The sequence below is a fragment of the Balaenoptera musculus genome, chromosome 15, assembly GCF_009873245.2.
Source record: "Balaenoptera musculus isolate JJ_BM4_2016_0621 chromosome 15, mBalMus1.pri.v3, whole genome shotgun sequence".
NCBI lineage: Eukaryota > Metazoa > Chordata > Mammalia > Artiodactyla > Balaenopteridae > Balaenoptera > Balaenoptera musculus.
The window spans coordinates 17,746,684-17,774,399 of record NC_045799.1 but is presented as its reverse complement, the minus strand read 5'-3'; the positions used below and the strand labels follow the sequence as shown (position 1 = coordinate 17,774,399).

Sequence of the window (27,716 nt, the reverse complement as noted above, 5' to 3'; positions counted from 1 at the left end):
GTGAAAATGACTCTACTACCCAAAGCAATCTACAGATTCAACGCAATCCCTATCAAACTACCAGTGGCATTTTTCACAGAACTAGAACCAAAAATTTCACAATTTGTATGGAAAAACAAAAGACTCCAAACAGTCAAAGAAATCTTGAGAAAGAAAAACGGAGCTGGAGGAATCAGGCTCCCGGCCTTCAGACTATACTACAAAGCTACAGTAATCAAGACAGTATGGTACTGGCACAGAAACAGAAATATAGATCAATGGAACAGGACAGAAAGCCCAGAGATAAACCCATGCACATATGGCCACCTTATTTTTGATAAAAGAGGCAAGAATATACAATGGATAAAAGACAGCATCTTCAATAAGTGGTGCTGGGAAAACTGGACAGGTACATGTAAAAGAATGAAATTAGAACACTCCCTAACACCATACACAAAAATAAACTCAAAATGGATTAAAGACCTAAATGTAAGGCCAGACACTATCAAACTCTTAAAGGAAAACATAGGCAGAACACTCTATGACATAAATCACAGCAAGATCCTTTTTGATCCACCTCCTAGAAAAATGGAAATAAAAACAAAAGTAAACAAATGGGACCTAATGAAACTTAAAAGCTATTGCACAGCAAAGGAAACCATAAACAAGATGAAAAGACAACCCTCAGAATAGGAGAAAATATTTGCAAATGAAGCAACTGACAAAGGATTAATCTCCAAAATTTACAAGCAGCTCATGCAGCTCAATATCAAAAAAAGCAAACAACCCAATCCAAAAATGGGCCGAAGACCTAAATACACATTTCTCCAAAGAAGATATACAGATTGCCAACAAACACATGAAAGGATGCTCAACATCACTAATCATTAGAGAAATGAAAATCAAAACTACAATGAGATATCACCTCACACCAGTCAGAACGGCCACCATCAAAAAATCTAGAAACAATAAATGTTGGAGAGGGTGTGGAGAAAAGGGAACCCTCTTGCACTGTTGGTGGGAATGTAAATTGATACAGCCACTATGGAGAACAGTGTGGAGGTTCCTTAAAAAACTAAAAATAAAACTACCATATGACCCAGCAATCTGGGCATATACCCTGAGAAAACCATAATTCAAAAAGAATCATGTACCACAATGTTTCATTGCAGCTCTATTTACAATAGCCAGAACATGAAAACAACCTAAGTGTCCACTGACAGATGAATGGATAAAGAAGATGTGGCACATATATACAATGGAATATTACTCAGCCATAAAAAGAAACGAAATTGAGTTATTTGTAGTGAGGTGGATGGACCTAGAGTCTGTCATACAGTGTGAAGTTAAGTCAGAAAGAGAAAACCAAGTACCATATGCTAACACATATATATGGAATCTAAAAAAAAAAAAAAAAGGTCATGAAGAACCTAGGGGCAGGACGGGAATAGAGATGCAGGCTTACTAGAGAATGGACTTGAGGACATGGGGAGGGGGAAGGGTAAGCTGGGACAAAGTGAGAGAGTGGCATGGACATATATACACTACCAAATGTAAAACCAATAGCTAGTGGGAAGCAGCCGCATAGCACAGGGACATCAGCTTGGTGCTCTGTGACCACCTAGAGGGTTGGGATAGAGAGGGTGGGAGGGAGGGAGATGCAAGAGGGAAGAGATATGGGGACATATGTGTATGTATAGCTGATTCACTTTGTTATAAAGCAGAAACTAACACACCACTGTAAAGCAATTATGCTCTAATAAAGATGTTTAAAAAAAAAAAAGAAAGGTTCTAACGAACCTAGGGGCAGGACAGGACAGGAATAAAGACACAGATGTAGAGAATGGGTTTGAGGACACAGGGAGGGGGAAGGGTAAGCTGGGACAAAGTGGGAGAGTGGCATGGACATATATACACTACCAAATGTAAAATAGATAGCTTGTGGGAAGCAGCCGCATAGCACAGGGAGATCAGCTCGGTGCTTTGTGTCCACCTAGAAGGGTGGGATAGGGAGGGTGGGAGGGAGACGCAAGAGGGAGGAAATATGGGGATATATGTATATGTATAGCTGATTCACTTTTTATAAAGCAGAAACTTACAAACCATTGTAAAGCAATTATACTCCAATAAAGATGTTAATCAATCAATCAATCAATCACTAAATATTGGGGGAAAAAATAAAAAAATAAAAATGTTAAAATCTACCATCAATACTATTAAAAGAGAAATGAACAAAATGGGAACTATATAAATAGATACAGCAGAGTAAGTCAATGTCCTTAATATAGAAAAAGTTCTTACAAATCAATAAAAGGATGAACATGCAAACAGGAAACAAATGATAAATGACATGAATAGGAAATTCACAAAGATACATATCAGTAGGGAGACAAGAGATTCAATCTTACTAGAAATCAAGTACATGCAAATTTACATATCTAGGTTTACTTTCCTAAGTAGTAGGGAGAATTTAAAATGATAATACAGAATCTTGCTAGAGTGAGAGTTAATGGGCAGTTTTGAACATTGCTTGTGGGATTGTTAATCTCTTTCTGGGGTTGAGCTCATGGCTGGTAGCCTCATTTAAGAAGTTAGTAAGACCAGAGGTTGACAGAGAGCAGAACTATAACAAAACCAAATCAATAACCAAATCAAACCAAACCTACAGACCAGCATATATGTATGTATGTTTGTATTTTATAAATATATATATATATATTTGAATAATATACTACTACCAAGAAGAACCTATTCCAGAAATTCAAGAATTAATACAATTAAGTTTCTCCTAAAGTCATTAATTTTATCCATAGGTCGAAGTTTACCCCCAAAGACGTCAAAACGTATTTGATAAAATTCAACATCAATTTACATAGAAAAAGCAATGTATTTGTAATCTAGGAAAGAAAGAAGCCTTTCTTGATGGGAGGGGAAAATCATGTATTATATCCATGATCATTTACTGTGTACCCACCGTGTGCCAGGGGATACAACGGGAGCCAGACAAAGTGCCTGCCCACATGGAGGTTACATTCAAGTGAGGGATACAGGTGGTAACCAAGGAAACAGTTGACTGAAAACATTTTTGTTTTTAAAGTGAGTGATAGGTGCTATAAAGGAAATCAGGATGAAGGCTTAGAGAGATGAATAGCCAACTTCACACTCAGTGGTGAAGGAGTCAGGACAGTCCCATAAAAGTCAGACCCATGGAAAGGGGAGGGCGCTGCTCAGACCACAATTCAACATTGCTCTCAAAGTGCAAGCACTCAGAATTAAATAAACAAGCAGACAACAGCAGCAACAAATAAAGCAGCATGGGTGTAAAGATTGTGAAATATTATGAAAGAGAAGTGTGAAAGCTATAAAAATTAAAATAGTTCCAGAATCTAGAGACTGGATTTTGCCAACAGCAAACTATCACAATGGATGGGGAAAACTGCATCCCCCATTCCACTAGAAAACTGTGATGAACGGGCTGAAAAGATAGGAGACTGCCGGATGGGAGACGGAATGCTCCCACCCTACAGGGAAGAAACAGCAATCCCAAGTTCCAAGAGCAGACGGAGAGACATTTTTAATTTGATTCTGTGCAAAACCATCTCCGAAATGTCACCAGGAAAGAATCTTCCTCACACTGACTAACCCTCACCATATTCTTAAGAGCCTCATATCAACGAATACTCTTTCTCCAGGAGAACGTCTCCGAAAAACATATTCTCTCCAGGCCACAGCTGGTTGCGTGTTGTGACAGTGATCAATGGCTCCATTATGTAGATTTGTTTTTTGTTCCATTTCGTCCACCAGACAGTCCAGCTGCCTGTCTGGAACAGACACGCCAAGGTGCTCCTGGGCACAGACCTGGCTGCTCTCGGGGGGGAATTCACACGGAGCCCTAACCCTCACCCCAATCAGAGAACCTCACTCTTTCACTCGCCCCTGGTGAAAGGCAAGTCTCAGGAGGTTAAAGGGTTAGCAGCCCAGACTTTGGTGTTAGACAGATGCTGACATTGCTTATGATACAAAATGGGAGTAGAAGCTTCGGAGCAGATTGGGGCAAAGAATTCCAGACAGAAGGAACAGCCCGAGGAAAGACCACGAGTCACAAAAGCCCAGGGAGTTTGAGGAATGATGAGAAATTCTGTGCAGTGGAGGATATGGCAGGGGCAATGAGACACAGTGGTGAGTTGGGGTCAGATAGTGAAGGGCCTTAGAAGACAAGATAAGGGGTTCATGCTTTAGGACAAAAGCAGTGGGAAACCAACTCAGGAATTAAACCAGAGAGTGACGTTATCGTATTTTCCTTTTTAAAGAAAGAACACAACGGTGATTATTTGGACCCCTATAAAGAGAAGACACAGAGTAAGAGAGGAAGCAAGGCTGTGAGCTGCTTGTCTCTGGGTTCGTTCTGCAATTACCACCTTCCTTTGATACCCTGGATGAATGCCATTCTTACCACTGTGTTTCCTTCTCAGCAAAGCCCTGCATTTCACTGTACACAAGGCCATGGACAGAAAGCTTCCAAGGGCACTAACGGTAAGCATCCCTCACCTGTGCTTAACAGCCTTCACTGGAAACAGTGATGGGTGACAGCAGTCGGGCGCAGGGCGGAGTGGCACACGGAGGAGGAGAAAGCCAAGGAGATCTATCTGTGAGCTCAGGGCTCATGGCACACCAGGGCTCAGGGTATGCACTAAGGCCAGAAATCCTCAGGCATGGAACCCAAGTCTAGCGTTCCCAGGGGGAAGAGATGCCCAAACCATGGTTCCCCGGGGCAGGTGCTGGTCTACTGTCCCCCATTATACGTCCCACGACACACTCATGCACACACGTGCACACACACACAGACACCACCCCCACCAGGTTATTTAAAATACCAACAAATATTCTTCCATAAATTAGTGTACAAAGGCCACAAATGCAGATTCACCTCTGATAACTGTCCGGCCGGCTCCACATGTCTCCCTTCAGATCTCTGCCTCTCACATCTTTATCTTGGCCCCCAGAGAAAGGAAGGTGCCATCCTAGCTTGCTGTTCACACTCACGTTTCTGAGTTCACACTCATAGCTCTGAACCACTTGCCTGACCCAAGAGGGAAGAACACTGTCTGCTCTATTTCCTATGGGGTTGTAAGGATTCAATGTCATCACGGATTTGTGGGCATTTTCAGTGCTTTGCAAGCTTTAACATGCCACCAAACCAGCCTCTGCTTCAGCAGGCCTGGGGTGGGGCCTGAGATTCCGCATTTCTAACACATTTCCAGGTGCTCCATAGACCATCCCTGGCACAGAGAGGTTCTAAATACTAGCAGGTCCTCAGCTGCAAGTTCTTGGTATCACTTTGAAAGGACACTGGACTTGAAATAAATGACCCAGACCTACAATCCTGTGCTGTGCCTTGTCAGTCTTGTGACTACACATGAAACATTTCCTACCTCTGTGCCCCAATTTCCCGTCTGTATATAATGCCTGTAGAAGGCGTGGAGAAGATCTGGGATCAGGGCAATAAATACTGGGGGTTTTGGAGGCAAAGGAGGAAGAAGTGGAGGAGGAGAAAAAGCAGAAATGGCAGCAGTAATGTTATTATTTTCAATAATAGTAATACAGGCAGGACCAGCAGTGTTAGTATTACAAATCCTATAGCAGCATCTGTAGAGAAGCAGAAGTAAAATAGTATTGTCATAACTAATAGTACTGAAGTAGTACTAGGGGCCTTACTAGCAGTAGGATAGTGTCAGCAGCAGGGGTGAGGGCAGAATAGAAGGAGTGGCAGATCCGGTGTATCTCACAGCTTAAGAATCCAGAGTCTGGAGCCAAACCGCCTGAATTTAAATAGCAAGTCTTCTACTGATTAGCTGTGTCACCTTAGGAAAGTTGCTTAATGTTTCTGTGCCTCAGTTTCTTTGTTTGTATACTGGTACCTATCTTGTAGGGTGGTTGTGAAGATTAAATGAGTAATATATACAATAGAGAGGTCAAGGTGTAGGGAAAGGGACCAAGCTCTTAGAGACAGGATATGAATTATTCTATATCCAAAGAAGGATGCTGAAATAGACTTCCCTTCACTGGATCTGCAGTGCCCTGCTGCACCACGACAGTAGGAATTAGATCTACAGGAATCCCTTATTTTCTGCCTTAGCAGCCTGCCCTATGTAGTCTTAGGGCTGGGGGACCTCAGCAGGGCATCTGGGAAGCTGTAGGCTCAGCCAGGGTCCAGTGCCTTTTGCCTTGGCTGAGCAGAAGAGAAGGAAAGAAAAGTCATTATACACCTGAAGGAAAAGCTTTTAAGTATTAGCCAAAGTCCCTTTACTCTTCTGGGCCCCTTTCTCTGTTCCCCCCATTCAAACAAGATAATCAACTCTGCACTTGTTGATTGCCTCAAAGGAATGGTGTGGCAGGTAGAAAACATCTTATTTTAGATAATTGTTAAGATTTCCCCTCTTTGGGAAGTTGGAGGAAGGCATAGGCCCCTGACCCTTACTTCTCCAAATGTTTTACTCATGGCAGGGGAATCTGGGCTATGCAAAGAAGGAAATACTCCTATTCAGATTTTCCTGCCATGAGCTGAGCATAGGAGAAATAAAGTGGAGGACATTTTTTAGTAGAATCAACAATTGATGAAATAAAGTGTGTATTGCAAAGCTTCAGATACCCAGGCAGCAGAGCACTGGGAAAGAATGTAAGGTCTGTGAGGGGAGGGACCGTGGCCGTCTTGTTCTAGTGCCCAGAACAGTGGAAGGCATAGAGCAGGCATGAGATTAAGTAGCTACTGAATATATTAGGGGTCTTGGATTCTTTTCTCAAACCTGATGCCAATTTACTGTATGACTCTGAGCACATCACTCTCCTTTTCTTGACTTCCATTCCTTCATCTGGCATTGAAGATGCTTTCAAGCTCTGGTATTTCCTCTCCTGATGCCCTATTTTACTTTTTCTTTGCAACCTGATATTCTCTTGATCATTAATTGGTCACTGACTTCCTGTGTCCCCACCAGGCTGATGCCCCATGTGATGACGTAACTTGCCACCTTGCTCAACCCTGTCCTCTCAACACTTAGCACTAAGCCTGTCGTATGTCTTCACTTAGTGAATATCTGTTGAATGAAGGAAGGAATGGTGGGTTCTATTTTCTTAAGATCACAGGAGGCATCACAGCATAGTGATTAAGTCATAGGCTCTAGGTTCAGACTGCCTATGTTTGAACCTCAGTCCCACCACTTACTGGCTCTGGGACCTTCTGCAAATTGATTAACTCCTTGAGACTTAAGTTTTGTCACCTGCACAATGGGGATACTAATGATATTCACCTCATAGGACTGTGAAAAGATTACATAACTCATGCAAAACTCTTAGAAGAGTCCTGATGTATAATAAGCACTCACTACCTACCAGCCATTATAACAGGACTGTCACTGCTTAATAATTAACTAGGTAATTTAGAGGAAGAAGAAATTCCTTGTGAATTCCAGACATGAGTTGACAGATGTGATATTAAGTCAACTTGCTCCAGCAAGTCTCCACAATGACCACTCCACAATTTGTGCTTCTGCTGTGCCATCCACACCTCCACTTTTCCACTTGGAATCCTGTATTTTATTTTTAACCCGCAAAGCCTTTGCCTCTGCCTTTAGACTCTAATCTCTTTAGTGTGTCAGACCTCCATAGTCTCATGCCCACCATTCTTTCCCTCACTCTTCTCATCCTAGTAAAGTGCCTCTGGGCTTTGGCATATGGTGCCCCCTCCATCTCTAATGGAGTTCCCACTTTTCTCCAACTGACTAATTCCTGGTCATTGCTCAAGACCCACGTCAGGCCCCTGTATTGCAGGAAGACTTCTCTGAACCCCTAGGCTGGTGAAACATGCATCACTAAGCTCTGTTCATTTCCCTGCAGCGATCTAAAAATCCCAACTATTTCATCAAGACAGAAAACGAAAACAAAGGAAAAGTATATTCAGTTCAATTGACTCTGACACCCCAATCACACCATCTTGTGGGGAGACCTAGTACTACCAGACCCAAATTTGGGAGACCACAGCCATGCTTCCCAGATCCTCTCACTCTGTCGTTCCTGGAGCCGCCTGAGCCCGCGTGGGGCACCCTGAGCTCACGCTCCCTCACTCCCCTTCTTCATGTACCTAAAGAGGAGTTAATATGCCAGGTACCTCCTTTCTTGGCCTTGGCCCCAGCTGGGTGATCGGGAAAATGAAACAGACTGGCCAAGGCTTGACAGCTCTAAATTGTAATTTCAAGGTAATTTGAACTCCCTTCCTCTTGGGGATGGGTGGAAAAGCTAAAGTCTCCTCAAATCAGTCTGTGGAACTCAACAAAGAATTAAGGTGCCCCTCTGCCTCGCTCTAAAGCCTGTGTGAGGCCAGCAGGATAATCAATTGCACAATTCTGTAAAGCTGATTGGAACATGATTACGAAGCCAGCCAGATCATTCTGTCTGGGCTTTAAAAGGCCTGTTGCAGAGGGACATAAAGTGAACGATGTCTGGCTATCCATGTACACCCACCAAAGCCAAGGACTCTCTTCCTTCCTAAGGTTTAACCCCTTGCTCCCCTGAGTTCCGCTGTCAGTCCTGCCCAAGGGTGAGTATGTGTGGTCAGCAGTCCTCTAAGAACTTAAGTCCGACTTCAGCAGAGAGGTCTGGGGCCAAAGTGCTAACTGCAGGCTGATTAAGGAAAAGCTTCGGGCTTCCCTGGTGGCGCAGTGGTTGGGAGTCTGCCTGCCAATGCAGGGGACACGGGTTCGAGCCCTGGTCTGGGAAGATCCCACATGCCGTGGAGCAGCTGGGCCCGTGAGCCACAACTACTGAGCCTGCGCATCTGGAGCCTGTGCTCCACAACAAGAGAGGCCGCGATAATGAGAGGCCCGCGCACTGCGATGAAGAGTGGCCCCCGCTCGCCGCAACTAGAGAAAGCCCTCGCACAGAAACGAAGACCCAACACAGCCATAAATAAATAAATAAATAACCCCCCCCCCCCAAAAAAAAAGGAAAAGCTTCGACTTCACGGATGCCGTCTGCTGGGTTCCTGCCTCAGTTTCCCCAGCCCACTCTCCAGCTCCCTGAGGGGTCCGGATCCCTGCTCTAAATCACTCTGCCACCTCCTCCAGATGACAGAACCTAAAATGCCTGACTCCCTGGCACTGCGAGGCAAAAAGGTACGGAGCAGCAGGTTATGACGATGTCAGGTGTAGCCGACACCCATGATGCTGCCTTGGAACCTGGGCATTCCCTCCTTGGGCTCCTTGCTTCCCTTAGCCCCAGGCCTGCCTGGGCTGGTTGGTCTCACATGGTTCCCCTTCTCCTAAGCCCCTGCATCGAGGGTCTGCAAAACTGAGGACAGGTACCTGGGGAACAGGACCTGAGCATGGGTTTCCCTCCTGGATACTGGACCCCAATAAGAAAGAGGAAGGTGGTTACACAACAAGCTGCAGCAAAGCCCCAAGAGAAGGTCGGCAAAGTAGGGAGAGAGTGAGCCTACTTGGCCCTCGGGCTGCGGGTACAGCCTCTCACACCACTTACCATGCTCTGTCTTGAATGTGTTTGTTTTTTAGTTCTCCTACTGGACTCCCAGCACTTCTATTTCTCACTCATTTTGACATCACAGGTTATTCCATGAGTTGGCTCACAGGAGGAGCCTTTGGATTCATTGTAGGATACTACTTCCTGGATCCCTTTGAAGTTGGGCATGGCCAAACGGACTCTGCGCCATGAAACGTGAGCAGGAGTCACCTGTTGTATCCAGGTAGAGGCTCAAGAGCCAGAGCCCACTTTCTCTTTTCCCCCTGGCATGATGACTGCTGTTCCATCATTCTGGGTCCCTGAGTGACTCTGCTCCCCTGTGGACCCATAATGGACCACGCCATGCAGGTGAGAGTTGAAATGCTGATGTTCTATCACACAGTACGGCTGAAAGACGTTTGATGTTTACACTTTTGAGATGTGGGGTTTGCTTGTTATTGTAGTGTAACCCAGCCTAACCTGATGGATAGAGTGTTTGATAAATAGTTCAATGAGAGCAAAAGGAAGGGAGGAAGTGGTAGAAGAGAAGGAGGGAGGGAAAGAGGAAGGAAGGAAGGAAGGAAGGACCAAAGGGGGAGGCAGGGGGAAGGAAGTCAATGGCTACATTAGTCTTCAACTCTCTTTGGGCCTCAGTTTCCAACTGAGAAATCTGGAAACTATTAGAGTTAATCATGACTGTGCTGCCTTCCATCTCCAGCACTCTGAGAACCTGACGGAGTCAGACACAAAATCCATGCAGACTTCTATTTCCCCCAATCTAATGTGTAGCACAGCAATATTTATAGAGAAAGGTGGCAGAGAAATGAGGCAGGAAACAAAGCAATTGTAACTTTTTTTGGTAATACATCCAAGCCATAAAGATTTCATTAGATTCCCTAATAGATGGCTAATGAGAAATAAGACCCTTTCTTATTTTACCTACTTTCTGAACATTAGAATCAACTCAGCTTTTCCAAGCTTTGCACCCCATTTACATTAATTAGAAAGTTCCATATTAAAGGAAAGCTTTTAATGGGCTGTTATTGCAGATGATTTTTTACTGGCGAGCTGCATTGTTCTGTTTAATAGCACGTAAAATGGCCTCTCATATAGGAGATTTTGACAAAATTGAAGTTTTGATGGACTCTGGGCCTGAGTTGGCCTTTGCCAGGGTCCTGGGGTTCAGGGATATTTTCTGACTAGGAGAAATGGCTTTTCTGTCTCCCTGGACTGGAGCGTGTTCTAAAGCATCCAAATGTTTCTGATACCAGAGGTCCACAGTGCCTCCTGCGTGGGTACACCGTTGGCAGGCTACTTCCGGTTCCTCGGACAACACTTGGTAATAGCTCTCATGGTCCTTGCGGACAAGACGGAGCAATCTTGGAAGTGGGATGTAAGAAGTGGGTTTCAGAAGGATGGACTGCCTGGGCCAGGTGGGGAGTGTCATGGGGGGAGGGGTGCCAGGTCTGTCCAGAAGAGAAGGGAGGCAGGATTTCAATCAAATATGTCTAGGAGCAAAGGTGAGAGGAAAAATGCTTGGACAAATGGATGCTTCTAGAGCTTAGGAAAAGGTTGCATATGGGGGATAAGGCAGAACAAACGATGCCACACATGATGGCAATCAAGTATACAGAAAAACAGCAGGGTGGGGTGAAGGGATAACTGGGGTACCACGGTGGGTATCAGAGGAGCCAGAGGGTGTGGGCATGGCACCCAGATGAAATCCAGTAGGACGGTAACTGCTAATCCAGTTGTCTTGTCCCCATTCCCGCCATGCGTAAATGGTCTCACCCACAGGTGTTCTTGAAGTTTTCTCTTGACCGAGGCTTCCAGCTGCGTATTGCTCATGGGATCCCCACCTACCCCTTCAGTATGACAATAAAGTGACTCAGGAGGCAGTGTGGTGTGATGTTTAGGAGTTTGAGCACTGGAGTTATGTCTATGTCCAAATCCTAACGCTCTGCTAAGTAAAAGCTCTGTGTATTGGGCCAAGTGAGTTAAGCTCCCTGAACTTCAGTTTCCTAGACTGAAAAATGTATCTGCTTGGAGGGTAGTTGGAAGCACTAGGCAAGATCACGCATGTGAAGAGTGAAATGCAATTCCCAGGGTCTAAAAGGCATTCAATACATGTGAGTGATAAGTATAATTAAAGTTGGGTGGTTTAAAATACTAGCAATTTGGATGGCGCACAGGACATCTGAAACGAGCCATTCTGAAAACCAAAGGAGCACCAATGGAGAAATGGAATATGGGGTCTTCGATCTGAGTGACCCTTGAATGATGCATTCAGCAGTGATTTTTGAGGGTGCACCTTCTGGCTTCCTTGGTGCCTTGTCTAGGTGCTCAATTAACTAGTGTCTCAAGTGACTGGAAGCACCGTGAGCTCATGCAGCTTTATTTTTGCCAGATGGGTAGAAGGATGCTCCTAAACTATTAGACAGAAACCAACCCTTTTGTTTGGTTTTTGGCTGATGACCTTGAATGACTCACCAGAGAGCTGGTATATCTGAGAGGACAAGAGTACAGTTAAACAGTTGAGCTCAGGGACTAAAGAGAGGCTAACCCATCTTACACCTTTGGTCCTGCAGTGTTTGGTATGTGGTAAGAACTCAATAATGTTAGCTACTATTACAACTATTATAAGGACTTCCCTGGTGGTCCAGTGGGTAAGACTCCGTGCTCCCAATGCAGGGGGCCTGGGCTCAATCCCTGGTCGGGGAACTAGATCCCACAGGCCGCAACTAAGAGTTCGCATGTCACAACTAAGAAGTCCACATGCCGTAACTAAAAGATCCCGCGTGCTGCAACAAAGATCCTGCATGCCGCAACCAAGACCTGGCGCAGCCAAAATACATACATACAAATAAATGAATAAATAAATATTTAAAAATATAAGAATAAATGCAAGCATATTCTATTTTATCCTTTTCTTGCCACAATATCATACTTAGGACAAAGGTTCTCCATGCTGTCAGAATCCATCAAGCATCCTGAGTTTAGTTCTAGACATGGTGACCACAACAGATCCTGATCAGGGAGGTAAGGTGAGGACAGTGGACATCATATCACACGAGGAATAATTAGAAGAATCCTTTAAGAAGAAGAAATTTTGTTGCTGTTTGATGTTGGCTGCATTCTAATAATCAAATGGCAGCCACCTTAAGGGATTATATGTATTCTTCCTAAGTAGGATCAGTGGATGGAGGCAGGTAGAGAGGTACATATGACAATATAGATGGAAGTCTTATCAATCTGGGTTTGACATGGGACACAGGGTCAAAATCAGGTTGCTGCCTTGAAATGTTGGGAGTTCCCATCACGGTGGGGATTCCAGCTAAATGTGGATTCATTTATCACGTGCTTATGGAACATGGACCAGTACAGGGTCAGTGATAATAGCTGGGAACACAAAGGTTAATAAGATATGGTTCTTGCTTTCTAGTAATTCATGCTGCTGTGGAGAAGACAGATGCATAAACAAATACTTAAATCAATGAGGTGTGACACACGTCAGAGTAGAAACGTACACGAGGTTGTGTCAAACCAAAGAGGTGCTGGAGGGGAGACCGGTGGGAGGTCAGAAGATGCTATGGCAGGTAGCTAGTCCTTGAGGATGGATCAGTAAAACTCTGATGCGTGGATAAGGGTGGGAGAGGGATGAATCTCTATCCAAGGAAACAAGTTCTAAAATGGCATGAGGATATGAAACAGCACATAGGACTCTTGTCAGAAGATTGGCATTACTAGAGAACAGGATGAAAGGCAGGACCTAAGAGAGATGACTGGAGAGGTGAGCCAGAATCCCAGTTTGAAGCCTGAACTAATCCCAGTTTGGAGCCTGTGGGACCAATATAAAGTAGCAATCAAGGGGTGACATGATTAGACTTTACCTGTGGCTATAGTCGTCTAATTAGAAAATCACTGCAAGAGTCCAAACAAATTATGGTGGCCTAACTAACTAAAACATGGAGATAAAATTGGGGGAATAGGATGATTTTGTGGATGTGGAAGGTAAGGGAAGAGGTGTGGATAGCCTAGCTCCCAGATTTCCAGGGGACCATCTCTTGGGGATGCTTGAGAGGATAATCTAAAGGGCAAGAGGGGCATTTCATGTATTGAACATCTACCGTATGCCAGACATTGCTTTACTCTTCCATATCTTCATAACAAACCTGTGAGGTAAGAAATTATTATCTTCATTACATATGAGGAAACTGAAGCTATTTTATGTGTTCAAGATCATAAAGCTGAGGCCAAATCTGACCCAGAAGTGCCTGTGTTCCAAAAACCATGCTTTTCCCGTAAGATCCTCTAAGTTTCTTTTTCACTCAAGATTTCAGGATTCTAAACACACAGCTAATTCTTGTCTGTTCAGGATTGAAATAAGCCAAGTCTTGGCGAAAATAATCTGACTTTATACCCAGCCTGGTTATATACTCCTTCCACATTAAACATATTCGTATAGAGTATAAGCAGTACCTATAAATAGCTTTCCAATAAAAGTGAGGCCATGTATTTCTGAGTGATAATATCCTGCTTCGGGCAGTGATATAAACCAGCAGGCTGAAGGCCAAACAACTTTAGCTAGCCCAGAGATTCAATAAGTTAAAATACGTTTTGGAAAAGAGCTTCAGGCCAGACCTGTTTTTTCCTTGGCAATTATATGGGGACACCTTATTCAGCATGAGCAGGCTGGCTACAGAGTGTGAACTTCTGTTTAAAGGGCACCAACCTGTCATACAGGAAAGAGTCCGATCTGAATTTAAAACTGAAAATTAGAATTAGGAAACCAGGATGTTTTATCTCCTGTCAACAAAAAAATTTCACTAACATCCACATTCTTTCCCCTGAAATGCCCCTCCCCCTAATACTTTTCACTTGGAAACTTCCTATAAATCAGTGGTTCTTAACTGGAGGAGATTTTGTCCTCGGGGAACCTTTGGAAATATCTGGAGCCATTTTTGGTCATCACAACTAGGGGAGCGGTGGAGGACATGTAATAGATGGAGGTTAGGGATGCGGCTAACATCCTGCAACGCACAGGACAGCCCCCAAAGCAAAGAATTATCCAGTCCAAAACATCAACTGTTCTGAGGTCAAGAAACCCTGCTATAGGCCCTTCCCTGATTTTCAAACTAAATCAGAGCCCCATAATTTATATGTTTCCATAGCAACTTACACCCTTGTTTCATAGCACTCATCCCATTTTGCAGTGATCTATGCATTTGTGTGATTATTCATTTAATAGCTTTCTCCCCTGCTTGACTGACAGCTCTAAGGGAGTTGGGAGAGCATTTGTTTACCTACTTATTGTATCCAGGCAGCTAGTACAGTGGCACATAGTAGGGGAACAATAAACAGTTGATGAATGAACTGCATAATGAGAGATGGAATGCAATTAATTGGTGGGTTGTGCCTCTGAAATTATCCACCTCTCCACCACTTCAGTTGGGAAAATTAATGGAAAATATAAATTAATACATTAGTTAATTATAAAATATAAACCAGGAATCATTTTTCACCCTGGTGTGGCAAATACATATAGTACTAAAATGAACCAAAGTAAACGTCCTGAGATACTCAGCTTCCAAGTTGGCCCCCAGTGGTCTCTATCTCTGGGTAATCACACTCATGTGTAATCCCCTCCCACCTCCAAGCCTAGGTCATAAAACAGATTGTGATTTCTCCCTTTCCTGCATCACTCGCTCTGGTGGAATCTACCTGCCGTGCTGTGAGAAGAGGTCCATGTGATGATCTTAACTGAGGTCTCCTGCTTACAGCCATGTAGGACACCATCTTGAAAACACATCCTCCAAGCCCCAGTCAAGCCTTCAGATGATACAGCCCCCCTGACATGTGGACTGCAACCTTATGACCCCTGAGTCAGAACCACTCAGCTCTCACATTTCTGACCTTCATAAACTGCGTCAGATAATAGATGTTTGTTGTTTTACATGGGGAAAAAAAATTAACCAAAGGGACTATCTCAAGTACTGACCAGGAGGTTGCCGTGTAGGGGTAAGAAATTGAGTTGTAGAGTCATGCCTGAGTTTGAAAATGTTTTTTATTTAAAATTACTCCTGCATTGTAATTGACCCTAAGCAAACTACTTAGCTTTTCCCATTACTTTTAAGGTAAGAATAATACCCACTTTTAAGGGTCACAATTATAAATAAATGGAATAATACATAGTAGGCTGTCTTATCATAAATTAAGAGGTATTTGGGTTTGGGGCAAGGAAAAGAGAAGGGGGTTACTATGAAATCTTTAAAAGAAGAATTGAAAGCAATTGTCCTTTTGAGTGCGAGTTCAGAGTTCCCTCAATCAGAGAGGAATGAAAAGTTTCTATTTAATACCCCTTAACTATACTTCACAGAGAGGGAAGAGGATACATTCATGCTACAGCCAGAAGTGGAAAGGGGTTCAGGGGTGACCCTGAACACAAGTGCAAAAGCCTGGAAGGCTGGAGCAGGACTATCTGAGCTGCAAAGATACACATGTGATCCCCTAATGCTAGAATGAAGATATTCTGAGCACCAAGCTCAGCAGACTCAGGAATATCTCAGCCCTGATCAGTGTCCTGGTTGCCAAACTTGGTGAGCTGGGAGGACATTGCCAGCAAAGGTCCCAGGGCACGTAGGACCCAGACAACTCAGGTCTCAGAGGCAACCCAGAGGGACCAAAGACCAGAGCCCTTCTTGGACCTTGCTGTAGTAAGTGGGTCAGCCTGAGGTTCTTTTAAGATCCTAAAGGATGAGAGGAGGGAAATGCAACAAAAATGGACTTGGATGAGCTGCCAGCCACACTGGTGGAAGTTGAGATGTTTCGTTTGATTTCAGTAAAGTACAATAAACCTGGTATGTCTTGCCCTTGGGTATCACTGAGCAAGTCATACATGTTGAAAAACAATTTAAATGCCCTGTCGCACAACGAAATGCCATTGGATTTCTTTTAGATGCTGAGCGCATAAGCATGTTAATTATTGATGATACCATCTAGGCTCTCCTCAACAGAAAAGCTTCTAATTGTCTGATGTCCTACATGTGTCAACAACAGATTGCCCAGGGCTCCACTGGGCTGCGCTCTTCCTGTCCCGATGGGAGATGGCCAGAGTGGGGCATCCTGCCCTCGCCACCACACTATGTCCTGCCCCTTCCACCTGCCCATCCCCTCTCTTGCTTCCCAGTGGCTCTATCCCACTCTTACATCTGATGCCACCTCTCCACCCTCATGGCTCATTTGTTCCCAACAGGCTCTGCATTTTCCCTCTTATCTTGCTTCCATTCCAGCTAATTCCAACCAAGGCTATCTTACTTATACTCATTCAGTTCTACCACAGACAAACGTTTCTTCCCCTACCTCTTCTGAGGCCTTGTGTGAAATGTCTTGGTTCCCTCCCTCTGTTCTAGCTGTGAGTCAACTAAGGACCTGAAAGGTAAGAGGGTTGTCAGCATATTTCAAGAAAAGGGGAAAAAAGTAAAATAATATGTTTTTGATAAGTGAATAGAGGTTGACATTTTTTTCCAGTGGACGACGTTTACTAATCTTTCTTTGGATGCTTTTTCAAAACAAAAATTCCACTTGATTAAAAATCATCTTAGCCCACATATTTACCTTTAAAAACTTAACTGCCACTTTGTGGTGATCTACAGTCACTTGGCTTGCCATAGAAAGAAGAGAGATGCTACAGAGTCAGACAGAAGTAGGTTTGGGTTCTAGAAAAATTGCAACACAATCACAGCTGCTTAGTTCTCTTCATAACCCCAGAGATTCTGGGCTTCACAACAGAATGACAGCAAAAAGCCTGTATGGGCCTTGGAAACTTGGAGAGGGTACCATCCACATGTAAGGAACTCTGATGAACTTTCATGAGGTGGGATGCAGAGGCACCTGGCTCGAAAGGGACACGGATGGCAAATTCAGTATAGTCAGCTCTATCACACTTGTTTTGAAAATGCAAACTTCCGTATTAGGGAAATTTTTGAATATAACACAAGTGTTTGATTATGTGTCATTATGCATAAGAGAAACACTAGGTGATGCAGAAAACTGTACCCGAATGAACCGAATCATGTAGGAATACACAAAATGCACACACACATGCCTCAGACACCGGCCTGCATCCTTCATTCACGGCAGGTTATCAGCCACATCTGCTGTTCCAACTTCCCCTCTGATTTCAGATGACCTTCCTTCCACCATCCTGCAATAACTCACAAGCTTCATCTTTTTCAAGGTAAAGTATCACGTGTGGTAGTAGCTGTGTATTTCATAACCATTTAACATGTGTAAAACTACACTACTATTTTTTACTAGGTTCCTATGTTTTTTTGTGGGGTTTTTATTGTTACTGATAAAGTTTCTGAGTGTTATGTCCCTAACCCCAACTTTCCATTAATCCTTGTGGTTTTTATTTTGCAATTTTGCATAGCACAGTAATATTTAGGGATACGTAAGTCACGTTACATCAGAACTGACTACATTTCCAAGTGCCAGGTAAGTAAAGGTGGGAAGACATCAATAGAATCCCACTGGAAGAGTCAGGGAAGACTACAGCTGTGACTACAAGCTGCAGGGTGCCCAGTAGGGTAGGACTGCTCCCAAATGATAAGCAGGAGGGTAAAAATGCACCAAGGCTGTGACGATGTTACAAGTCAGTTAAAAAAGTTAAACTACTCAAAGTTGGAATGAGGACAAAAAAATGAGTACAAGACTGATAGGAAATCTGATAATATACCTTTAAAAACCATAAAGATACATATCTTCTAAGCACAAGACACATTTATGTAATGTTCATCTTCCTCTCTGCCCTCTCTTCTTCCATTCTGGCAAAGACTGATCAGGCTGGGTATCTGAACTTTTCTATAAGGCCATGAACTCAGTAAAGGGGGCCCTATACCCATTTCAGGGATAAACACTGAATAATCTGTTAATCTTGAAAACTATTTCCTTCACTAGTGATTGGTTTATATATGGGCATGTAACCAAGCTCTGGCCAATGAGATGAGAGGAGAGGTTTACTTTGAGCCTCTGGGAACATTTGCTCACTTATAAAAAGAACATTTGCTCACAGATATTGTCATGTCCACATGTGATGTGTGAGATCATGGCAGCTATTTTCTGACTATGAGGACAGTCTGCCTGAAGGACAAAGCTGGCATACTGGAGTTGACAGAGCAGAAAACTCTGGGTCCATGGTGGTGTCTTTAAAATGATGAATAAAGCAATTCCAAAGCTTAGGATACCACAGGATCCCTTGTTATATGATGTAACACATTTCCTTATTGTTTAAGTCATTTTGAGTTCGCTTTTCTGTTACTTACAGCGGAAAGTATCCTGATTATTATCCTGTTTGTTTAGCAACACTATTTTCAAAAGAAAGAATTGAAAATACAAGCAAAGGTTGATATAAAAGGGAATTCATTGAACCATTATTTGTGATCATGAGCGACTAGGAAAACTAAATGTCCAAGATGAGGAGATCAGCTAAATTAGGTTGAGTTCATTTTATGGAATCCTCTGAAACCATTAGATTTATGATGATATAAATGTATTGATAGTTGGTAATGTTCAAAATGTTCTTGTCCCTTCTTCCTTCATTATACTCATCTGTCAAAACATTAACTAACATTAACATTAAGTAATCCAAATTCCCACCTACTCTGAGTTGGCTGAACAAAAGTGAGAAAAACACTGAACTACGCTAACTGCTTTCATTATAACCCCTGTCCTCTAACTTCAAGTGATCTCTTAGTATTTCTTGGAGATCCTTTGATATCTCCTATCCCAGTCACTTTCTTGGATTCTCAAACCATTCTCTACTTTACAGAATCTCATCAAACTTCCAACACCTCCGCTCTCTCCTCCCTCTTAGCTAATAACTGTTTTTCCTATTTCACTGAGAAAATGGAAGTTCCACAGCTCTAACCATGGCGTATGTCAGCTTAACTGCCCACACTCTGACTCCCCTCCTATTTGGAAGAACAGTCTATGCCATGTCTAAGGCCAGCTCCACACGTGCATGAGTCCCCTCTTGCCAAAAGATATTTCAACAGCAAAGTTCACCTCTACAGCATTAATTTTTCCCTTTCCATTGGATCATTTTCATCAGCTCTAATATTTTTCCTGTTATTAAAAATACACAGAACTCTCCCCTTTTGACCAGAGATCACCTCCAGCTATTCTCTCATGTCTCTGTTCCCCTCTTCACTCATTTTATCCCATTCCTCTCCTCCTGTTCTGCCAAGGACCCTTTGCAATCAGGTTTCACTACTCTCCATTCTATAGAAACTGCTCATGTTAAGTCACCAGTGACCTCCACTGCTCATGTTAAGTCACCAGTGACCTCCACATGGCTGAATCCAATGGCCAATTCTCAGTCCTTAGCTTATATGAACTACAAACAGCTTTTCACCCAGTTCATCCCTCTCTCCTTGAATAACTTTTTTCACTTGACTTCCTGGACCCTGGTCTCTGTTGAACCTCTTACCTCATTGGCTGATCTTTCTCAGTCTCATTTAATTATTCTGCCTCAAATTCTCCAGCTCCAAAATCCAACTGTCCTGAAGCTCAATTCCAAGATCTCTCTATTTAATCGATACTGTGATCTCCTCCAGTTTCACAGCTGTGAATTATAGGCTACTATAATTAGTCATCTATAGGCTGACTCCCCAGTTAACATTTCCACACTGAATTTCTTCCCTGAACTTCAGATGTCAACTGCCTACCTGACATCTCACCCCAAATATCTAACATTAATCTGAAACTTAACATACCCTAAAATCTAAACCTAATCTCTTCCCCGAATTATGTTCCTTCTATTGTCTTTCCCGTCTCAGTTAATGGCAACTTCATCCTCCTGTTTACCCAGTCCAAAACACTTGGAGTCATCTTTCATTCCTTTCTTTTTTTTCCCTTACATCCTAAATCTAGCTTGTTTCCAAATTCTACTGGCTTTACCTTCAAAATAGATCTGGAATTCCACCACTTCTCATCATTCTGTCCTACCTTCATCTAAGACACCACCTTTCACTTGTATTATTGCAACTGCCTCCTAATCAGTATTCCTACATCTACTCTTATTCTCCTTCACCCTATTCTCAGCAAAGCACACAAAGTGGTCCTTTTAAAAAAAGTCAAATCTTTTCTTCCACTCTTTACCTCACTCACTTATTCCAACCATACAGGTCTTATAATTCTTAGAATGCACCAGCCATGCTCCCTCATAAGACCCTTTGCACTTGCTGTTACCTCTGCCTGGAACAGTCTATCCTCCAGATAGACATTTGCCTTCCATCACATCTCTGCTCAGATGCCACCTTTGAAGATTTCTCACATAGACACCTGGCATGCCATATCCTCTTTACCTTTCTTTTTTCTATAGTTTTATCACCATTTAGTATGCTATACATTTAATGGCTTATTGAACAGAAATTCTATTTTTCAACTGCTATTTTTGTGCCTAGGACAATGCCGGACACACAGTGTATATTTAAGTAAGTATTCGTTGAATGAATAAAAATAATTATTCATTTAAACACAAGACAGAAAAAAATAAATATATATGGTCCTGATTTTGTAAAACAAGTATATATGAGAGGCAATATTTATTGAACACTTTCTACCAGTTATTTTGTTGAGCACTTTCATCCCTCATCAAAATCACAACAGTCCTAGAAAATAGGTACTAGTATCTCCATTTTATATATGAGGAAATTGAAGCTTGGGAAATATAGTTAATTTACTCTGTGTTAAATAACTAGAAAATAGCAAAGCAGTAGGAAGTGACCCAATTTTATCTAATTTGAAGGCCCATGTTCTGTGGTTCACTCCTTCAAGTTGTGTATATGTATTGTAAAAAAATCTTTTCGCATAGATGAAAGGGCCATTCCTTAATAAAACAACAGATAAATAAAAACAGCCATCAGACATGTATAAATCTAATTAACTTGTGGTTAGCAAAATGAAACAAAATTAAAATAGTGAGATATTCTTCCTTTCATATTATATTGGCAAAAAGAATTAAGCAATAATACCCATAATATGCTAACAGAATGATCATTTATGTGTGGGAAGATTTATGTGTAAGGATCTTCATCACAGCATTGATTATAACTGTGAAAAAATATCCAGTAACAGAAGCTTGTTAAATAAATTATGCACATCTTAATGATGGAGTATTATGTAGTCATTAAAATGATATAAAAGTGTACTTATGAGATATGAAAATGATGAGTGTATTATGACATGGAAAATGCAGGTTACAAAACAGGATGTACAGTGGAATTCCAATTGTGCATTAACAAGAACAAAAACACTTTGTATATGTCTCTATTTGAATATTAGAATTCTGGAAGGATGTGAGTTTTAATAATAATTATCTCTGCACAGAGAGACTATGTGTGACAATGTTCAATTCAACATTTATGTATTTTTTATATAAAAACATAGCACCAAATCAGATCTCTCTTGGTACCCCAACATTTAGCGGCTTAAGACAACAGTTTATTATTTGTCATATTTCTGTGAGTTGGCAATCTAAACTTGTTCTGCTGGACTTGCTCAGCATCACCACATGGCTGCTGTTAGTCATCTGAAGGCTTAGTTGGGCTGGAGGTTCCAAGACAGCCCCCCCGCCCCAACAGGTCTGGCAGTTAGTGTTCACTACTGGTTAGGACACTTTGGTTCTCCCCATTTGATTTCTCATTCTTCAGAAGACCAGACTGGGCTTTTTCACAGAATGGTGGCCTCAGGGCCCAAGGAGGTAAGAATGGACATTTCAATTCAAGGCCTTTGAAGACCTAGTGTCCAGACTTGCATGTCATCACTTCTCCCACATGCTATTGGTCAAAGAAAACCACAAATTTAAGGGGGTGGAGAAACTAGATCCCACCTCTTACTGGGAAGAGTAGCAATGTCACATTACAAAGGGGCATGGGCACAGGGAGGCGTGATTCACTGAGAACCATTACTGTAACACTCAAAGAAATCTAACAGATTAACTATAACAAATTATTTAATTTTCCCCCAACTCAACAGGCCTTCTCAGGATCCTCTCTTGAACCCAATTTAGGTTCATTTTTGGATTTAGTTGTCTGGGATTTTCTGGGCAATGGTAAGGTGGATCCATCAGGACTTTGTTACGCACAAAAGGCATAGTGGGCTCATCATTGTAGCTTATTATAAGAGCAAAGATAGTTACAGAAAAGATGTAATACCCAATGATCATGGGTTAGTGTCTGGGGAGGAGTTATCCTGAGTACGATATGATGCTTTATATTCAGATTGCCCCAGAGACTCATGCTTAATTCCTAGGATAAGAAGGAAGAGGAGAAAAAAGAGCTATTTTAATTATTTTTAAATGGATTCCCAGGATATTGATAATGTTACCAATATTATCATTGGTCTCAGTGTCCAGGTTAACAATTATCCTTCTCTAGCAGGGATGGAAGAGCCTGCCCCTGTGAGCGTCAGCAGTACTGGTCCAGAAGTCATGATTAGTTCAGTGTCAAGGACTTCCAAGAATATCCAATATCATCCTTTGGCAATAGGAGCTATGGTACCCTCAGAGGTCGTCACCCACATAACTACAGCTTTGACCTTGGGCTGTGATATGAGATGCTACCCCCAGTACCAAATCAGAGGAGGAAAAATGGCAGTGCTATCCAAGAAGTCTGGTTAGCAGTTCACAAATAGCACCAGAATCACTGGGGGCGGGGGGGGGGTGGGCTTTAAAAAATATGTATATATTCCTGGAACCCACTATGGATTCTGATTTTAATGGGATGGGTCTGAAGTTGAACCAATGACTCTTTTAATGAAATCCTTTCCAGGTAATCTGGATGCTGAACCAGGTTTTAGAATTTCTGGACTAAACACAGGGTATCCTGAGGGCTCAGACTAGTTGTGGGGAACACTGAAGAGGGGTTGCTTTTCCCCTAGCTCTTGGGTGTGCAGCCAGATTGCAGGTTGCTGTGACCTGCGAGATACGGGATATTTTTACTGACTCGTCTTGCGCAAGTAATGCAACAATACGGGTTAAATACAATTCAGCAGGTTCTAGCCACCATTTACATCACTTTTCATCATGGAAAATGTAGTGTATTTTTCAAATATCTGACTTACAAAATGACTTTGGCAATATCACCTTTTGTAAATTGAAGATGGCCTGTAACTTGGTTGCCTTAGCAACAAATTGGATTGAACATTAACATTTGAATCCAGATGGTCATTCCAGGAAGACAAGAAATAGCCTCAGTCCACTTTGGAATGCACCCATCAGTACTGTCCACATCAACATTTGACATGGTCCTAAGATATATCATATTGTCTTTAACCCTAGTCAGAGCCATGCACATTTCCAAGGCTGGATTACATTTTTCTCTTCATTAAAGAGACAGCAATGTGGAGTAAAACTGACCATTGACTTTGAAGGCAAAACTCTTCTAGTGTCTGATTCAGGGCCATCTTTGTTAGAATTAAATGGGGCTTTAATACGGTTTCTTTTCCTCTAAGGAAGCTTGATTTTAGATGGGCACAGTTGATTAATTCATTTTTATTGAGAACTCATCTTTTTTAGGCCCTGTGCTAGGTCCTACAGATACAAGTACAGCTATTGTAATTTCTGTCTTCAAGGAGCTCAAGTCTGGAGAGGAGATGATATTTAAATCACTGCTATGTGTTGTCAGAAGGGACAGTGTAAAGGTGTTTGCAAAACTAGGGGAGCCCAGAGGAGTCCAGACGAGGATAGGACTACCCCCTCTCTAAGAGGGTCAGAAAAGATGCTCTCAAGAAGTCACAACCTAGGGCTTCCCTGGTGGCGCAGTGGTTGGGAGTCTGCCTGCCAATGCAGGGGACACGGGTTCGAGCCCTGGTCTGGGAAGATCCCATATGCCGTGGAGCAACTAAGCCCGTGAGGCACAACTACTGAGCCTGCGCGTCTAGAGCTTGTGCTCCGCAACAAGAGAAGCCACGACAATGAGAAGCCCGCGCACCGCGATGAAGAGTAGCCCCCGCTTGCCCCAACTAGAGAAAGCCCACGCACAGAAACGAGAACCCAACACAGCCAAAAATTAATTAATTAATTAATGTAAAAAAAAAAAAAAGAAGTCACAACCTACTGGATAAGGAAGACTATACAGTGAAGAGAGAGGATGAACGATCTGTCTTTGCAAAGGCCAGAACTGGAAGCTCATGGTACATTCAGGGCATTTCATGCGTTCTGATGCTTGAGAAGAGAAAGTAAGGGCCCTGCAAGTCACACTAAGTGCTTGGGTTTTAGAGAATGGGAACTACTGGAGGGGTCTGAGCAGGTAGAGCAATGCGAACAAATGCACATCTTAGAAAGTTGGTAGCAATCTAGGAGGATAAATTAAAGTAAGGCAGCCAAACAGTATAGGGCTATTTATATAGCTGGGGCAAGGGATGATTTGGATTTTAGATGATGGACCTATACTGAGGGAATAGGTATTTGGTGGCCAGTTGGATGTAAGGTTTGAGGAAGAGGGTGGAGTCCAAGGTGCTTTCAGGATTCTGGCTTGTGGATGGTGGATCTACTTTTTACCAGGACAGAAATACAGGGGAGAAGCAGTTTTGATGATTCAGATTTCAACTTGGAATAACTAAAAATGTTAAGATGATTTTAAAAAGCACCCAACTTTTATTTAAAAAAAACAAACAAATCAAAAACTTCTATCAGGGTTGACATGTTAATGCATCGCTGGCCTAATATCTCAGAAGCTTATTTGATTTAGTCTCTTCCCCCCGCCACTCTGCCCATCATCCTTTCTGAATATCCCCTAACAGACAATATGCAAGGGAAGTTTTGCCGCATAAAGCCATCACTTAATGCAAACCTTGGCAGGGTAGTAGGGAGCTAGGTAAGTAAAGTGATAGTAATATTTGTATCATATTCTGTAGTTTTCAAAATACTTGTACCCAATCCATCTCACCGTAAGAACAATCCAGGAAGGAAAATACGAGGATTATTTCTTAACCACTATTTTACAGATGAGAACACGCACACACAATAACAAACAAAGGCAGCCATGGGGTGTGAGAAGAAACCTGGACTAAATTAGAACTGCATTCAAACATCATCTCTGCAGATGGTGCACATGTGTGAACTTGGACGCGTCATCATTCTTTCCAAGCCCCAAGCCTGTCCTATAAAATGGGGTTAGTAGTGTTGCTGTGAGGATCACACGCTGCAATGGATGTGCCCAGCACAGGCTTAACTAAAGGATGTTCAAATCCCAGTCACCATCGCTGTCACAGTCAGCCTGATGAGCAGGCAGGAGTGGAGGCAGATCACTGGAACAAACCCGAAGCCACTGGAATGGACTATCTCAGTGTAACTTTTTAAGATCACATTTGAAATATTTCATACCTACTGCTCTTGACTGGCTGGGCAGCAGGAGTCCTTTGCTGCCCGGAGCCTTCGATCTGTCCCACTGGTCACAGTTGGTGGACAACTGGCCTATCAATCAGACTCTGTCCAGAGAATTTGGAACTGGGTCCCTATGATTCGAATCAAGCTAAAAACAGTTATAAAGCCTTGGTCCTTCGCATTCTGCCATGCGAAGGAGTGGGGGGGGGCGGAGCACTGAGAAAAGTGAGCAGTGGTGAGAATGAAGCAGGTTTGCAGACGAAGCAGAGAAGCTGTGAAGGGAGAAGGAGAGAAGGATGGAGAGAGACAGAACCAGCTGCTGTGTCCATTACTGTTGTAGGTTTTAGTTCCCCAAAGCTTCACTGACTTGAGATTTGTGAGTTATCCTTGTACCTTTCCAGCAAATCTTCCTCTCTTGATTAAGCCAGGTGGAGTAGGTTTCTATTATTTGCAACTAACCATGGCTGGGCTAAAACAGATGAGGGTCTATTTTCAGATAATTGGGCCCAAGAGGCTGGAGGCAAGCACACAACCAAAATATTTGTGAAAAATGCAAAGAAATTTACATGCATCTCAGAAAGATGGTTTATTTTCTCATGGAAGATAGAGCAGTAAAAAAGGGAGTTGGCAACAGTACTGAGTCAGTTCTGAACGGAACTGAGTCCGACCCAATGGCCTATATCCATTAATATGCAGCCTTTATGATAGAGAGACAGGGGGGCAGAGAGAGAGAGAGGGAAAGGGAGAGAGAACAAGAGAGAAGGGGACTCAACAATCTGGTTTCCAACAAAGCAAAAGAGATAATAATGCACAGTGTGGATTATAAGGCATTTGGTCTTCAGGAACTTGCAAGAACATCTGCTATTCATGCTGTCTTGGGTCTTGGCTGTCTCAGAAGGACTGCGGCATGTGTGTGTGTGTGTGTGTGTGTGTGTGTGTGTTTGTGTGTGTGTGTGTGTATGTGTCTGCACATGCGCTTATGTGTGTTCATGCATGAATATGTGAGTTTTGAAAGAAATGCAACATTTCACTTCATGAATGGTGAAAATAAGCAGCTCCAGCAATGACACAGTTTTTAAAAAGATGTTTGTTTCATTAGCCTAAATGCAATATTTAGGGTATTTGGAAAACACATAAAAGAAGAAAGAATATAAAAAGCCTTGGTCCTATTATCCGAGCAGCCACTCTAAATATTTTTATGCATCTCTTTTACTTTTTTACGCATCTCTTCTACTTTTTTCCTTTTTTTTTTTTTTTTTTAAAATAAATTTATTTATTTTATTTAGTTATTTTTGGCTGTTGGGTCTTCATTGCTGTGTGCGGGCTTTCTCTAGTTGCGGCGAGCAGGGCTACTCTTCATTGCGGTGCGCGGGCTTCTCATTGCGGTGGCTTCTCTTGCTGTGGAGCACGGGTTCTAGGCGCATGGGCTTCAGTAGTTGTGGCACTTGGGCTCAGTAGTTGTGGCTCACGGGCTCTAGAGCACAGGCTCAGTAGCTGTGGCGCACGAGCTTAGTTGCTCTGCGGCATGTGGGATCTTCCCGGACCAGGGCTCGAACCCGTGTCCCCTGCATTGGCAGGCGGATTCTTAACCACTGCGCCACCAGGGAAGCCCTACTTTTTTCCTTTTTCCTATTCATTTTTACATAGTTTCCATCATTCCAGATAAACAATTTTCATTCTGCTTTTGTTATTTTATTATATAAAACCTGCATCCTCGATTCTTGAACTTCCTAATAAACATTTTTGATGACTCTGAAATATTCCATCACGCCAAGTACCGTCATTTACCTAACAAGTTTCTATTTCTTGATTTTTCAGTAGTTTCATTTTTTCACAATTGTAA

The 27,716-nt window shown here is 42.6% G+C and overlaps 1 protein-coding gene across 11 annotated transcripts in view; it reads right to left on the bottom strand.

The window, feature by feature from the left end:
- Positions 1-27,716, bottom strand: part of PTPRT (protein tyrosine phosphatase receptor type T) — a 1,089,879-nt gene that overhangs the window by 306,572 nt on the left and 755,591 nt on the right. The window lies entirely within an intron of this gene.